Here is a 13844-nt window from a genome sequence, read left to right as displayed (position 1 = left end):
CCGCTTAATTTTTGCTTTCACTAAACGAGCTTTAAAATTTTTGTAGGCCTTTTGAACTAAGTTTTGGAAAATAGATGCCTAAGAATGCGAAACCGCTTCTAGGTCTTGTACAATGGTTTCTGAGCTTCAAAACATGGTACTGCGTAATGACGGAATATACTTTTTACGATTAGTTTATAACAGATCAATGCACTGGAATAGTGCATCTAATATCATACATTATACATCAAATACGATTAAACAAGTCGGGGGTCGTTGCTGAAACAAGAATTTTAGTCGCTTTCTACTTCAGTCTCTCTTTGTCGTGGCGGCACAGACAGGATCGGCAGGTGTCGACAGGACCTCACGAGATGCACCGGGCATCAAGGCCACTGCTCTTATACCCCCCAAAAATGCTTCAACACCGGGCCTGATTCTCTTTTGGCTGCTTACTACTCCTTCATTTCTTTTAAATTCACAACTTGCTCGACCGCTCCCGCAAACATGTCGACTACATCCAAGGCCGCTAACGCAGGACCGCTATTCCACTCCTTTCTTAGTTTAAGATTTATCTTTATTTTTTCAGGGTAGGGAGGGGAGGGAACTCTGGAAAGGTCTTTGGTGCCATAGGCGAAACAAGTTGCCTTACAGGGTACCAAGGTCTTGGATAAGCCACGTATCTTCCAACCGTACGGTGGATTCGGCAGCGGTCGCGCTTATCAAGTACAGGAGATCTACGGACCCAACGCTAGTGAGAAAAACATAATCTGGCGAACTTTTAATACCCTCAGTGTCCACGTGGCTAAGGGTATTTTAAGTGAACAACTAAAGAAAAGCATACCTTAATTATTTTTGTAACTTGTAATGTACAGCGTGTCCCCAAACCATTAATTGCTTTTTCACACTCACACACACAAAAAACGAGAAAAGCAACAAGCGCAACACCGAACACTCAACATCCGCCCCAATGTAAACCCAGCGGTCCGAACCGGTTGCCAAGTTTTTAGACCCAACGGTAATCTCATTCAAAAGGTTTTAAGTGATTTTTTCAAAATTTCGATGGGAATATGGGGCCCATTTTCACCCGTTTTCGCTAAATGGCACCATTTACCTCTATCAATTAGATGGCTCCGTCAGTCGCAATTTTTCAATAGCTTCAAAGAATCAGATAACTTCTGAACAAGGTGACGGTTAGCTCTGATAACGTGGCATTAGACTAGGACTGCTAGCGCTTAATTGGAGAAGAGAATGACCGTACAGGCGATGGATAGTTTATTCTTGGGGTCGAGAAACCCTGTGCACTTTTTGGGGGAAATACCTTTTACATAATTTGAAGTCTAAAATCTACATTGTGTTGCGTGCCCAAGTGTCCCGTTTAATGATGTTAACATAAAAAAAATATCTTAAACAAACGTCATTACGGTATCTTACAAGAGTCGAAGCAATGAAAATTAACTTCACAAGAACGAGCACTATTCTCGAAAGAGCAGACCGTGATATTAACCCAGACCCCTGTATTTCGAGCATTTATATAAGAAAATAAAACATGGTGGAGTCTCTGACTAAAATTTTTGTGTCCCCAGTAAACGTGATCCCAGAGAGCCTCTAGAACACCCTCGTAAACCAAGAAACAGCGAGAGAGAAAGAAGGCAAGGAAATTTAAAAAAAATGCAATAGATACTCACCAGGTGCTTAGGTTTCTGTATCAACAGAGGAAATCATCTGATATACACGCGTAGTCCCAGAGCCCAGCGGCGCATCACCAAATATCGGTGAAGCAACACCCCACGGCAAAAGCGGGTTCGATCCTGTCAGTCTCATTCTCTCTCTTTTTTCTCCTTCTTTGCATCTGCCCCCCCTTCCTTTTCCCACCCCCCGGCTTCCCCCGAAATAATGTCTGGGAGGGCTTTCTCGTCAATGTGTACCGCGAACAGAGCTTTACCAGTCTCGGCTACTGCCCTGGGAGCAATTTCGCAATCTACTCAATTGCTCTCCAGAGCGCGCTGCACGGCCCGCTATTTTCATTCCCTTTGATCGTTGGAGCGTGCCTTCTGTCCAATCCATCCTTGTTATGTTGAGAGCATATTTGATATTTGTGCGCTGTGTCACTCGTTCTTTCTGGAAGGACGTGTACACGCGTAGGTTAGTTGTTCGCTTCAGAGAGCCTTATTGATATCCTCTTGGAGATTGTGATTTGTAGACGGCTCTTCCGAACAACTGCAGTGGAGTATATTCGCGAATAGACCATTTGCTAAATCTTCTGAGCACCCCGGCCCGCACTCGAGAAATTACGAAAGCTCAGTTCCTTCAATTCCCTAGTGATCCGTAATTTCGACCAATTCGTTGTTTACATATTTTTAAGTGTAATCCAGAGTCATCATGGATAAGCGTCGTGTGGATTCAGAGTCCTGTTATATCGTTTTTAAACCTTTTCGTCAATGTTATCATTCTTGGTACTCCACATGCAATCCACACTTCAACCTGGCTGAGCTGCCAGAAATCTCTTACAGTATTATTATTCCCGTACAGCTTGTGAAATACGAGGGTGGAAACAGACGGGGCGGACGGCACGGGACATGCGGTCGGCTGAGAAGTCACGAGCTGGCGCGAGACAGAGCGTGCTGCGCGAGGCTGCGGCCGGGCAGGAACGACGGAGCCGTTCTGGTTGGTCTGGCCCATGGCGATCCCCGGAGCGGTCCACCATCGAGGTTCTGACCAGAACCGGATGAAACGATGAGCCCTGGCTATCGCGACCCGGGCCATGACGATCCCCGAGTGGTTCCGCAGCGACAATCCGGCTGTAATCCCGGGACACCTAGCTTACGCAGCGCTAGCATGGGAAGGACGATCCCCAAGCCTGGACACGGACTCCGACTGCGAGCTCTGAACTACAGGCGACAACCAGGGTCGCTAGATCCGGACTGCCAGCTCTGAATGACGGGCGACAACCGGGGTCGGCGGGCCCGGAGTGCCGGCTCTCGAGCATGGGCAATAGGAAAGTAGAGTAAGCCCATTCGCTGTCCTCTCGTTGTGTTATGTCAATCTTTGGGAGACTAGTGAAGCAGATACTGATCGGGCGGAGATTAATAATAGAGGTAGATTACACTTTCAGAAAAAAGGGTATATTCTTACACCCTTTGTTCCTTATACAACACCCCAAAACTTCAGTTCGACGCACAGCGCGCTGAATTCAAACAGACGGCCTCAACTTTTGCGAGCTGCTTGAGAACAGTGAGATATGCCTCCTTAAACAGCTAAAGTACGCATCAAGGACTACAGAAAAAAACACTGATGTTTTGCAGTAATGCCAAGAAAACTCCGATTACTTTTTTGTAGACAATAACGCGCACATTATATATTTTAATCAGTTGCTGTACTCAGCTATCAAGCCGCCTGTGAAAGTTGGTAACGGCGGTTCGCCGCCAGCGCGCTATACGTCGAAATAAAGCTTTGGGGTGTCGTATATGGGACAAAGTGTGTAAGAATATACCCTTTCTTCTGAGAGCGTACCACAAAAAGAATAGCACAAGTTTCAAAGGCGCCGATATTATCTTAGGCACGCTAAAAATGCTGCAGACAGCCACGCTGACTCCGAGGTAAATCCTGGATCGAGTTATGAATTCTCGGCATTTTAAAATTGATTGATTATTAAGGTTTATTGGGAAAAAGGCATGTTAGGCCATAGACCCCCAAATATTACACTATTTCAAAGAAAGGTTCGGAAATATGGAAGAACCTCTAGTAGCCCATGAAGAAATAAAAACATGAACATGATGCAGTCTATAAAATTATTAAAGTTATAATCTAAACATATGGCTTCAATCTACAGGCGGTGTAAAAAACGATGGCTTTTTCGAAACTGAAACCGGGTGTGCTTTATAAAAGGTTCGTCTTCCAGCAGTAAAGCGGTGTGTAAATGGAGACGGGCACTATAAAACTTGGAGAATTGGAATTGGCGATTATTGTGATATGCAGGGAGCTTAAAGAGATTGTGCATTACATTTAGCGGTGCTGCAGGAGGAGCGGATCCTCTTGACTGGTCAAATACCGATGTGTGAGATATCTGTGGCCAATTATCAACCGGCATTGATTACCTCAAAAAAGCGGTCCCGGTGTGGGGTACGTGCATCCACTCCTGTAAAATAGCCTTAACAGAATAAAGCTTGTTTATCACTTCACAGTTCCGTTCTTGTTGCAATTTAGATTCGTTGTGTTTTCTTAGTGTCACATGGTAGTCTCTGTATGTTAGGTCTTCAATATTCACATTTATTTCACCATATGCGTTTTCCGCACGATGAGCCTCCGCATTTCTGGGAATTCCTACGTGGCCCGGGACCTAGCAAAAGATCATTTGAATATTGATTTTCAAGGCACTTTGCACTGTAATTCTCTAACAAGGCTTTTTAGTTTTTGTGTGTTTCCTCGAAAGGATGTGGAAGCTCTTAGAGTATTAAAGGAGTCGGAATAAACAATAAAACAAACAAGTTTGTTTTTGTGGTGCGACTTGTGGAGAGAAGCAAACCATATAACTGGGCTATTAAAATGTTCTCACTGGTGTTATTTCTGTGAACACATCCATACCAAGTCTCGACTGGAGAGGAACCAACAGAAGAGTCAGTTTGTGTGCCATAACTATAAAAGCTGATTTTGTTGAAATACTTCTCTTGCAGCGGAAAGAATTCCTGACTTAAAGCTTCGTGAGGGGTATCTTATTGTAATTCGTCAAAGACAGGTCCACAGCTGTCAAACACCGCCATTGAGCTATTCTTTCTAAAATGGGAGTCACAGGTGCATTTGTCTCAAGACCTGCCAAGACGACCGCGGACTTATTTCGCATTGAAAAAGGAGGAACGATTCAGAGTATATATAAGAAAGTTTTGTCGAAATGGAATTTCTCTACGACACTGCAAAATGGATTTTGCAGTACCGAACCGATCATAAGTGAGTATACGAAGATAAAGGAAACCGCCATTTCTCAAGAGACAGCACATTGGTTTCGGCATATAGGCTCAACCCTAGGGATGTGCCGAAAACACCAGTGACGAGACGTAGTTCCTTATGGCGCACAGGATCTAACATATTTAGGGTTGATGCCCTTTCCGACACAAACACTCTACTACCATAATCAATTCGGAGCCGTACAACTGTGCGCCGAGTTCTCAAAAGACGTAAGCGGTCAGGACCTCATGTCTTGTGTGACAGTACCTTGAGGACATTCAGTGTTTTGTGGCATTCTCTCTTCAAATTTATTGATATGTAAGCTCAAGGTTAATTTTTCTATCAAAGTTTAGGCCAGTAGGTTTCTGCATATTTTCGTTTTGCACACGTTACACATGGTCAGGCCAGGCTGTGGGGCAGATCCACGTTTTCGAGAGAAAAGGACAGAATAGATTCTTTATTTGGAAAATGCCAACCAATTATGATTTGCCCATACCGCCATATAGTTAATTGTAAACTGAACTCTGCGTTCACAAATAGAAGAATAGTAGGATTGGCAGGTTATCAACACCCAAGGAGTATTGAACTGAAGGAGTAATTACATAAAAAATGTAATTTATTTTAGTAGATAAAGAGTAGCGATGAAGACACCCCCCTGAGGTACGCCATTTTCTCTCCACGAATTATCTGAAAAGAGTAGCTCCTACGTGACATGAAATGTGCGTCTTTCTATATGCTGGTCCTGAATACCGTTTAGCATTCGACGACGAATTCCGACGTTGAATATATCATGAATACTGTGATACCCCCAAGTTCTACCGTATCCCTACTCTAAAAAAGAAAAAAATTCGCCGTCACACAAAGCTGTCTATTTGAAAAAGCCTCACTTATCGTCGTTTCAATGCTAACAAGGTGGTCAAGGAGGCATTGAGGAACGGCGACCGCATTAAAACTTGTCAAGTGAGTTTTTCTTTTTTTTTTTAGAACATGTGCTAGCTTTCGGCTTATCATTGGTTCCAGGGCCTATCCCAGGCAACTTGTTAAGATATAGGCCTGTAACTAGTTACCCTGGTGGGATCCAGTAAGGTTCAGCAGTTGTTTTTCTAGGCTGGAAACACGGTAGGTTGGCGCACGATGGAGGCTTTTGAGGGTTTCGGGTTCAAGACATTTATTTACGTTACAAACTTTGCACAATCTCTCCGTACAAGTGAGGGAAGTTTGCATCTCCGTTGACCTTTCTTACAGTCGTTCCAAAGCAAGGAAAAATCACCCCTTTTCTCCCCGTTACGAGTTTTTGAAACCTTGCTCCTTCTCGCCCTCGGGAAGGGATCGGCCCAATGCGGAGGGCAAGTTCGTCTGCTTCTTGCGCAGGGGGTAGCGGTGACGTCAGAACGCTGAGCCCTGATTGGCTGATCGCGCCCCCCTATCTGAGCGTCGTCTGCTCCTTTGCAACGTCGTCTGCTCGCAATGTCGTCTGCGTCTGTCTTACGTTTCCTGCGACTTTCGGAAGTGCAGAGGCCAGATTCACGAAACGATCTTACGCCAAAAATGTGCGTAAGACAAAGCTTAAGAACAAATTCGTATTCGCGAAACGAAATTTTCGTAAGTTTTGCGCAGGTTACGGCGAAATCCTACGACAGCTCCGAAGCTGTCTTACGCACCTCTTACGATCAACTCAGCATGGCGGGCAGGGTCGCAGTCGCGACGACCCGCGGACGTTTATTTTTCTACGTGAGCCTCTGACGCGTCCTGACTTCCAGCAGCAAGAAATAAGTAAAAATTACTTGAAACAGAGCACGACGAACAAGAACGCTGGATCCACAAACACCGGGGAAAAGCTCCAACGGCCTCGATTCCACCAAACGCGACCAAACGAGCTGGGCAGTTAGGCCTAGCAGGCACCCCGCGACTCGGCGACCGTCTGCCCACGACCGGCTGACGTGCTGAATGGAATATGCCCGCGCGACCCTTGTGCACCCTTCCCGTGTTATACTTTGATCGCTGACCTCAATTTTAGATTAAGAGGTCAATTTCTTCCTCTTGTTATCTCCTTGTTTCCCGAGGCAACGGTGACTCTCGCCGGTGAAAAAAGCGCTGAATCTCCGAGAGACGCAGGAAAGGTAAAGCAGCCATCGCTTTGACTAGCAGACGTAAAGCAGGCGACGTTAACTGCGCCAACCCGCCGGCGCCGCCAAAGAGTGAGGGGTCTCGCCGCACAGGAATGGAGGGAAAAAGTATTTGGGAGGGAACTTACGGACACTAACACGCTCACTCTCGGTTCTAAGCAAACAAACCTCGGCGCCCCGGGACACCTTGCCAGTGAGTCCTTTGACTTCCCTCCTTGATGCGCGTCTGCTAGTTGTTAGACAAAAACAACGTACCGCTCTAGTTATTTCGTCTGCCCTCCTGTAAAGGCGAAGTCGAGTTCGCTCCGAAAGTCGCAGGAAAGGTAAAAGAGACGCAGACGGTGTTGCAAGCAGACGACGTTGCAAAGGAGCAGACGACGCTGAGATAGGGGGTCGCGATCAACCAATCAGGACTCGGCGTTCTGACGTCACCGCTACTTCCTTTCTCATGCGCAGAATACGAAAACGAGCCCACTTGCGAGGCGTATAGGTTTGAAGTTTTGCGGAGTCAGGTGTCGCAGTCCCTCCAATGGCCGACACGGTGCATGAAGGCACATTCGTCAAGTTCCCAACGAACTCGAGTTGAAAGCCACGTAACTCCTAAAATTTCTGGGCGTTTGCTTCGAAGAAACACTAAACCACGTCCGTTATAGAATAACTCGATAAACAGGATTTATGGGAAAACTAAAATATCTCCTCCCTGGTTAGCTAAAATGTCAGTTATACTACAGTTTAATTCAATATCACCTCCATTACTGCTTATTAGTCTGTGCAACCACCCCCAGAGCCAATCTATATAGGTTAATATGCATACAGAAAAAGCTGTATCGTTGTATTGATCGCTGAAATGAGCGCCTCATTTCACCGATCATTCAGCTCCATACTTCAAAAAGTCTAAAAGTTTGGATATAAAAACGCTGTATATGCTAAAACTAGCCATGGAAATATATTATTAATAGAACTAACGAATTATTGTTTTTGAAACTTATCATACCAAGACAACCCAATATGATCGGCAGAATGAAACTTACATGAAACTCAAAATACAAAATATAGCTTAGAAGCATTAGCCTACAAATACCAGAAATCTCAAATGGACGCTCCTGTGTGGTTGCATTATTAAAATCTCCTACCGCATTACTCAGATTTAAAAATATCATCAAAGACTACCCCTTGGACGCACCTGAATAGTTCTGTTCACGTGTGAATGTATGTATGTATGAATTGTGTGTAAATTGTATTCTTTATTTGTGTTTGTAGCTTTGAGAGACGCTTCCAGCCATTATCCATTCATCATCTTTACGAGCATTCAAGTTGAAACTTGTTCGTAAAACATGTTTCAATGTTTAAAGTGCATATGTTAATCACATGTTTCTATGCTTCCAACCGGTTAGTCTATTTGTGTTTATTATTACCATTTCCTTTTTTTCTGCTGTGCGATGTATAAGGGTGGGGACCTTGTCAGGTAAAGTCTGTTTACCTTTTGCCACTCACCCGTGACTCAAGTCCAAATAAAAGTTATTCTTATTTTTATAACTTCGACAGTGGTCGCCATCGCCGTCTTCATGGCGCCACAGCGAGCCCTCGGTCAAAACTCGATCGACCACGGGGGACACGCCGAGTGACACCCACTTCGTATACAGACAAAAAGAAAACACTCTTCGCGCACAGCGACCACCCCAGGAGGGTGTCAACACGCCTCGGCCTAAGGCGCACTCTTCGTGGAAACGCTGTCGATAAGAAAATTGACAAAACGAGACACACACCGGCGTTGCTCAACCTTACACATCCAACGCAAAGACGTGTACGGCGTAGACTGACATCAGCGCACAAAATTTGACAACCTCTGACGTTTTACCGGACCGAAAGAGGCTTGCTCCATAAATTCGCTCATAATACCATTCTTATGGAGACAAAAGAAAAAAAAAACGAACATGATTAGCCTTCACGCCACTGTCACACGACAAATGTCAGCCACTCCACAGTTGCTGAGTAGGGTCAGAGTTCCTTGCGCGCTGTACATCGTCACCCTGAAAATATTTTGGCCGGCACTCTGCAGCCACAATCTGCAGTCTGCACCTGCTCCAAAGGGTAACATTGTTCCGTGCTACTTATTCCTCCGACTGTTATTTTGGAGTAACGACAAGGGCATCCGCGTTCCCGTTGTTTATCCCTTCACGGTGGTGACCAGAACGTCGTAACGCTGCAGAGCTGAGGCCCACCTCACCAGTTTGGGCCCGTGCGGTCGGCTCGCGGTGAGGTAGGTCGGGGGGTGATGGTTCGACACGACGTTTATCCGCTCCCCAAATAATTAATCGTAGAACTTCTGAGCACAAACCATGGCAAACGCCTCGCGTTCGATAGTCGACCAACGCATCTCAGTCGGCGTGAAGCGTAGGCTCGCAAAATCGATGCGCTTTTCTACGCCGTCACCGCTTATGTCCGTTAGCCAAGCGCCGGCAGCTGGTGCAAACGCGTCAGACAAAAGCCAGTACGGTTGGTTTGGGTCTTCCAAGCCTTTCTTAATCCCGCGTCATTTTTTCTTGTGAATCACGAAATATAACAGCTTCGCAGGGCTCGTCTCTGTCTGCTTCAGGATCCTCAGCTTCGTCTCTTTTCTTATCAGTTACACAGCCCACAAAAACCTCTACCTAGTCGTGTTCCCCGCCACTGTTTCCACCGACACCTGACTCCACTGAGGTTACCCAATAAGATGCCGCAGATAAGCCGGCGGCTCCCTACAGTACTCCCAGTACTCCCCCGTCAAAAGGGAGTCTACCCCAGGGGCGAGCCCGTCGATCAACACATACAAGCTATACAAGCAAAGACGGAAAAAGCAAAGAGGAAAGATATGCACATACAAGATATCTGCGCGCCGTCCCTGACCGTGGCGTCTTGGCGCAGCTGCAGCGACAGACGAGCAAGCTTGACCTTTACTGCCTGTCCGAAAGCTAAAATCAAACGTATTGATGCCGACGGATATCTACGCTCTTCGGCAACATGCTTTCCGGCATGACGGTTATCTCTCACGCCGTGTCGAGGATTGCGCACGAAGGGACGCCAGCGCAACCTATTTCGACGCGATTCAAGCTGGAAGTACAGGCGTCTGCGGTGAACTAATCGGTATTTTTGCTACCAATGACCACGTGCCATCTGGTACCGTTTTGCCGTCTTTCACTACTACGGTCTGGATCCACGGTCCCATTGAAATAGCCGTTGGTTAGGCTCCAGGCTTTGGTTTAGAAGTAGGACTGTTCCTTACCAAATGACCCTATTTTCGGCACGCGTAGCATCTGGACGGACGGCCCCCTTGTCAACCTTTGTGGTGGGCCCGTTATTCACACTTGTATCCATCGCCTTCGCAAGGCAACACTTCCTTTCAGCCTCCTTGAACGTCTAAAGACTTTTGGAGGTCCAGTGTGCTCCTTCATTCATCCCTCGTCCTCGCGCAAAATTACATATTTCAGTCCGTCTTTGCTTTGACCGTTTCTTACCCGATCTGCGACAATCAGTTTGATCAGGTCCTGCTTAGTGCCGTCTTCTCTTGCCTCAATGTATTGAGTAAAGCAGTCCTTTAACCGCAATGCGAATAGGTCCACCCTTCGTCTTCTTGTTTAGACGCAGATTCGAAGCGGAATTCTCCTGGCGTCCGTCTCAGCTCTTCTAGGACGTCCGCTTTCCCCTTTTCGTAGTCGGCGACCTGCTCTAAGCATAGGCTCGCGAAAAGGTACCTCATCCTGTCCGACAGTGTAGACATAATCAAAGGCAGCGGACTGTTTTGGGGCACCTCGAACGTCGACAAAACTTTTTTGACTTTTTCAATGCCGTAAAGATGCTCCAACTTGACTCGGCGCATCTTTATGGCATCGGGCTCGCTCGAGTTTCCCGTATTCGGTAGTTCACCCCCGGACCCATCATTGTGCCACGTCTAATCCGCCGACTTCCCGGCCATGCGTCTTGTTAGGACTACCATAATCTTCACGGCCACTGAACCGGAGCCACCTCAATTTCTGGAAACACGCAACACATCCCACTCACCCCGTGTGGGCAGGTCGAATTCCGTCAATGGGACCCAGTCCTTACTCTGCTCCAACGTCGGTCGGCGCCCTCTTGTATGCAATCCTTGCCGGTTTAGGTGCTCTGAGGTCCACGCCGTCTTCAGGAGGCTCTAGCAGGGTACCGGTCCGGAGACGCTTTCCGCTTTTTCCTTGAAGGTTCAGGTGCACGATCCCCTCTTTGTTCTCAGCTTGTCGCTCATTGTTCTCAGCTGGTTGTTCTCAGCTCAGCTACCGGCTGCGCAAGTGAGAATTCGTAGTGTTCTTATAGGCTGGCAGCTTGGTACGTTGGCGCACAATGGAGCCTCTTGAGGGTTTCGGGTTCAAGGCATTTATTTACTTTACGAACTTTGTACAATTTTGTATGTAGAAGTAAGAGAATTTTGCACCTTAGTTAAACTTCCTTACGGTCGTTCCAAAGCAAGCGAAAATCGCCCTTCTCTCCCCGTCAAGCTTTCGAAACATCCGACCCTCTCGTTCTCGGAAAGGGACCGGCCAACAGGTTTGAAACCTTTCGGAGTCCCGTGCTGCCCCCCGTTCAATGGTCGACGCGGCGCATGCCGGCACATTCGTGGAGTTCCAAACGGACTCGAGAGGAAAGCCCCGTAACTGCGACAGTGATCGCCGCCGCCATCTTTGGGGCGCCACAGCGAACCCCTCGGTCAAAACCCAATCGTCCCCGGAGGACGCGCCGAGCGGCAAACGCCTCCGTAAACAACCAAGATGAAAACCGCCCTCGCGCACAGCGACCACGCCGGAGGGGTGTCCAACATGCATCACGAAAAGGCTCGCCCTCGATGTACGCGGTTTAGCGAAATAGGCAAAACGAGCCCCCGAGTGGCGTCGGCCAACCTTAAAAGATCATTTCCTGGTTTTAATAAAAGAATTATGATGGCCATTTTTCATTGAAGTGGAAGATGTCCTTCTTTCCTGATTCGGTTAAAAATGCGTAAAATTAGTTCTTACGTAGAAGGAGGAAGACAGTTCAGCAACTCATAATAAATACTATCAGAAACAACAGCTGAAAGCTTAGAGTGTTTAAATGCCAGCTGAAGTATATGTAATGTGAAAAAGGGAATTGGGTAAAGTTCCCTATTATACCCAGATGTCTTTAAATATTTCTTTCCGATCGGACCTTATGTCGTCGTAATGCTGCTGGATATTGCTGAGAGCTGGAGACAAATAGAAAGTGCTCCCCCAGAATGGCAGCCTGCTTCTCCAGACTTGCCGGGCAGTACTTATTCCTGGTCAAGAGGGACACAGAGAAAGTGCAATAGGTGCCATTCACTTTCTGAATTCTGTCCCAGATTTTCTTCGGTGGATAAATGGAATATAGACATATCTAGATTGGGTTTTTATATTTTTACGCTCAATTAACTTACATTGAGTAAGATGGCACATAAATTGTCCCCGTGCTCCGTTTTGGTTCATATTTGCCTCACGGCAATCCTGATTACACCAGGGTTTGAGGCGCCTGGGGAGGCGCGTGGATGTTATTGGTATGTTGAGCATAGCTGTGGCAAAAATGTATTGTGTGAATAATTCGTTTACTTCGTCGGTTGAGATCCTGTCCCGTCATGTGAAATCTAGAAGTGAGAACTGGGTAAACCGTACCCAATCAGCTTTGTAGAACTTCCAGTGCGGTGCCCTTAATGACAGTGTCGGAGGCGGGAGGAAATGCCCAAGGACAACTGGGAAGTGATCGCTTCTGCACAGATTCTGCATAACCCACCACGTGAAGAGAGAGAATCTGCTGTGGGACCAGCTATAGCAAGATAGAGACCCGTAAAAGGGTTCGAGGAAAAGGTCAAGTGGGTGTTTGTTTTATTCGTCAGGTATAAATTTAATTACAGCAGTAATCATTCTATTGTTATTTACTCCCCGCCTCTCAAGTCTGCAACTTCCCCACAAGGGATTGTGGCGATTTTGGTCATCAAGTATAAAGAAATGGGTGTGAAAGTTGTTAACATTTGGTTCAATGTTTCATATAACAATAACCAATTGGGAGTTATTGATACTGAGCATATAGTTATTGCACGATCTGTTAAAATTCTTCCAGTTTGGTCCCCGGACAAACTTCAGGAGAAGGAGTTGACCTCTGAAGTATAATTGCACCACCACCAGAAGTGTGGACGCATGTCTACTATCCTTACGGAATAGCTGGAAGCGTTTTAGAAAGTTTGAATGGCTTCCTTTCAGGTAATCTTCCTGAAGGCAAAGAGCAAAGGGGCTGTGTTCCTCCAACAAATTATACACGTCATCATAGTTACAAAGCAGTCCTCGGCAATTCGACTGTATGATGCGCATAAGATTGTTCAAGCTAAGAATGACCCTTGGCTGCTGCTGGATTTTTAGCTTTGCTTCTATGCAATCTGACACCTTATCTCCTCTAGGTCAGTCTTCCGGACAGAACGTTATTCAACGTCTGCCGTAGCTTCCATATTCAAAGTGTTCTTGCTGCTAAGCCTGTCCGAAAACTTCAAATGGTCCACTTTTTTGTTTTATTTTTTTCAGGGGTTGGGGGGGGGGGGGGGGGGGTAGGGGGGAGGAGAAGTGGCGAACCCCGGCCCTTGCCTAACACTTTAGGGCGTGTGGTGGACGAGCCGGGACGAACGACTGATCTGTCCATCTTGTCGGGTTCCCTGGACGTCGCAGGGCTGTACGTGGAACGTGCTGTTCCCTTGGTGACGAAGTCTTCCAGCGAGAGGAGGAGCAACGGACTTGCTCAATCTCTTGAGGCGACCAG

This window comes from Ixodes scapularis, unplaced genomic scaffold (assembly GCF_016920785.2).
Source record: "Ixodes scapularis isolate PalLabHiFi unplaced genomic scaffold, ASM1692078v2 PGA_scaffold0__279_contigs__length_252992795, whole genome shotgun sequence".
NCBI lineage: Eukaryota > Metazoa > Arthropoda > Arachnida > Ixodida > Ixodidae > Ixodes > Ixodes scapularis.
Note: the sequence above shows the minus strand (reverse complement) of the source record.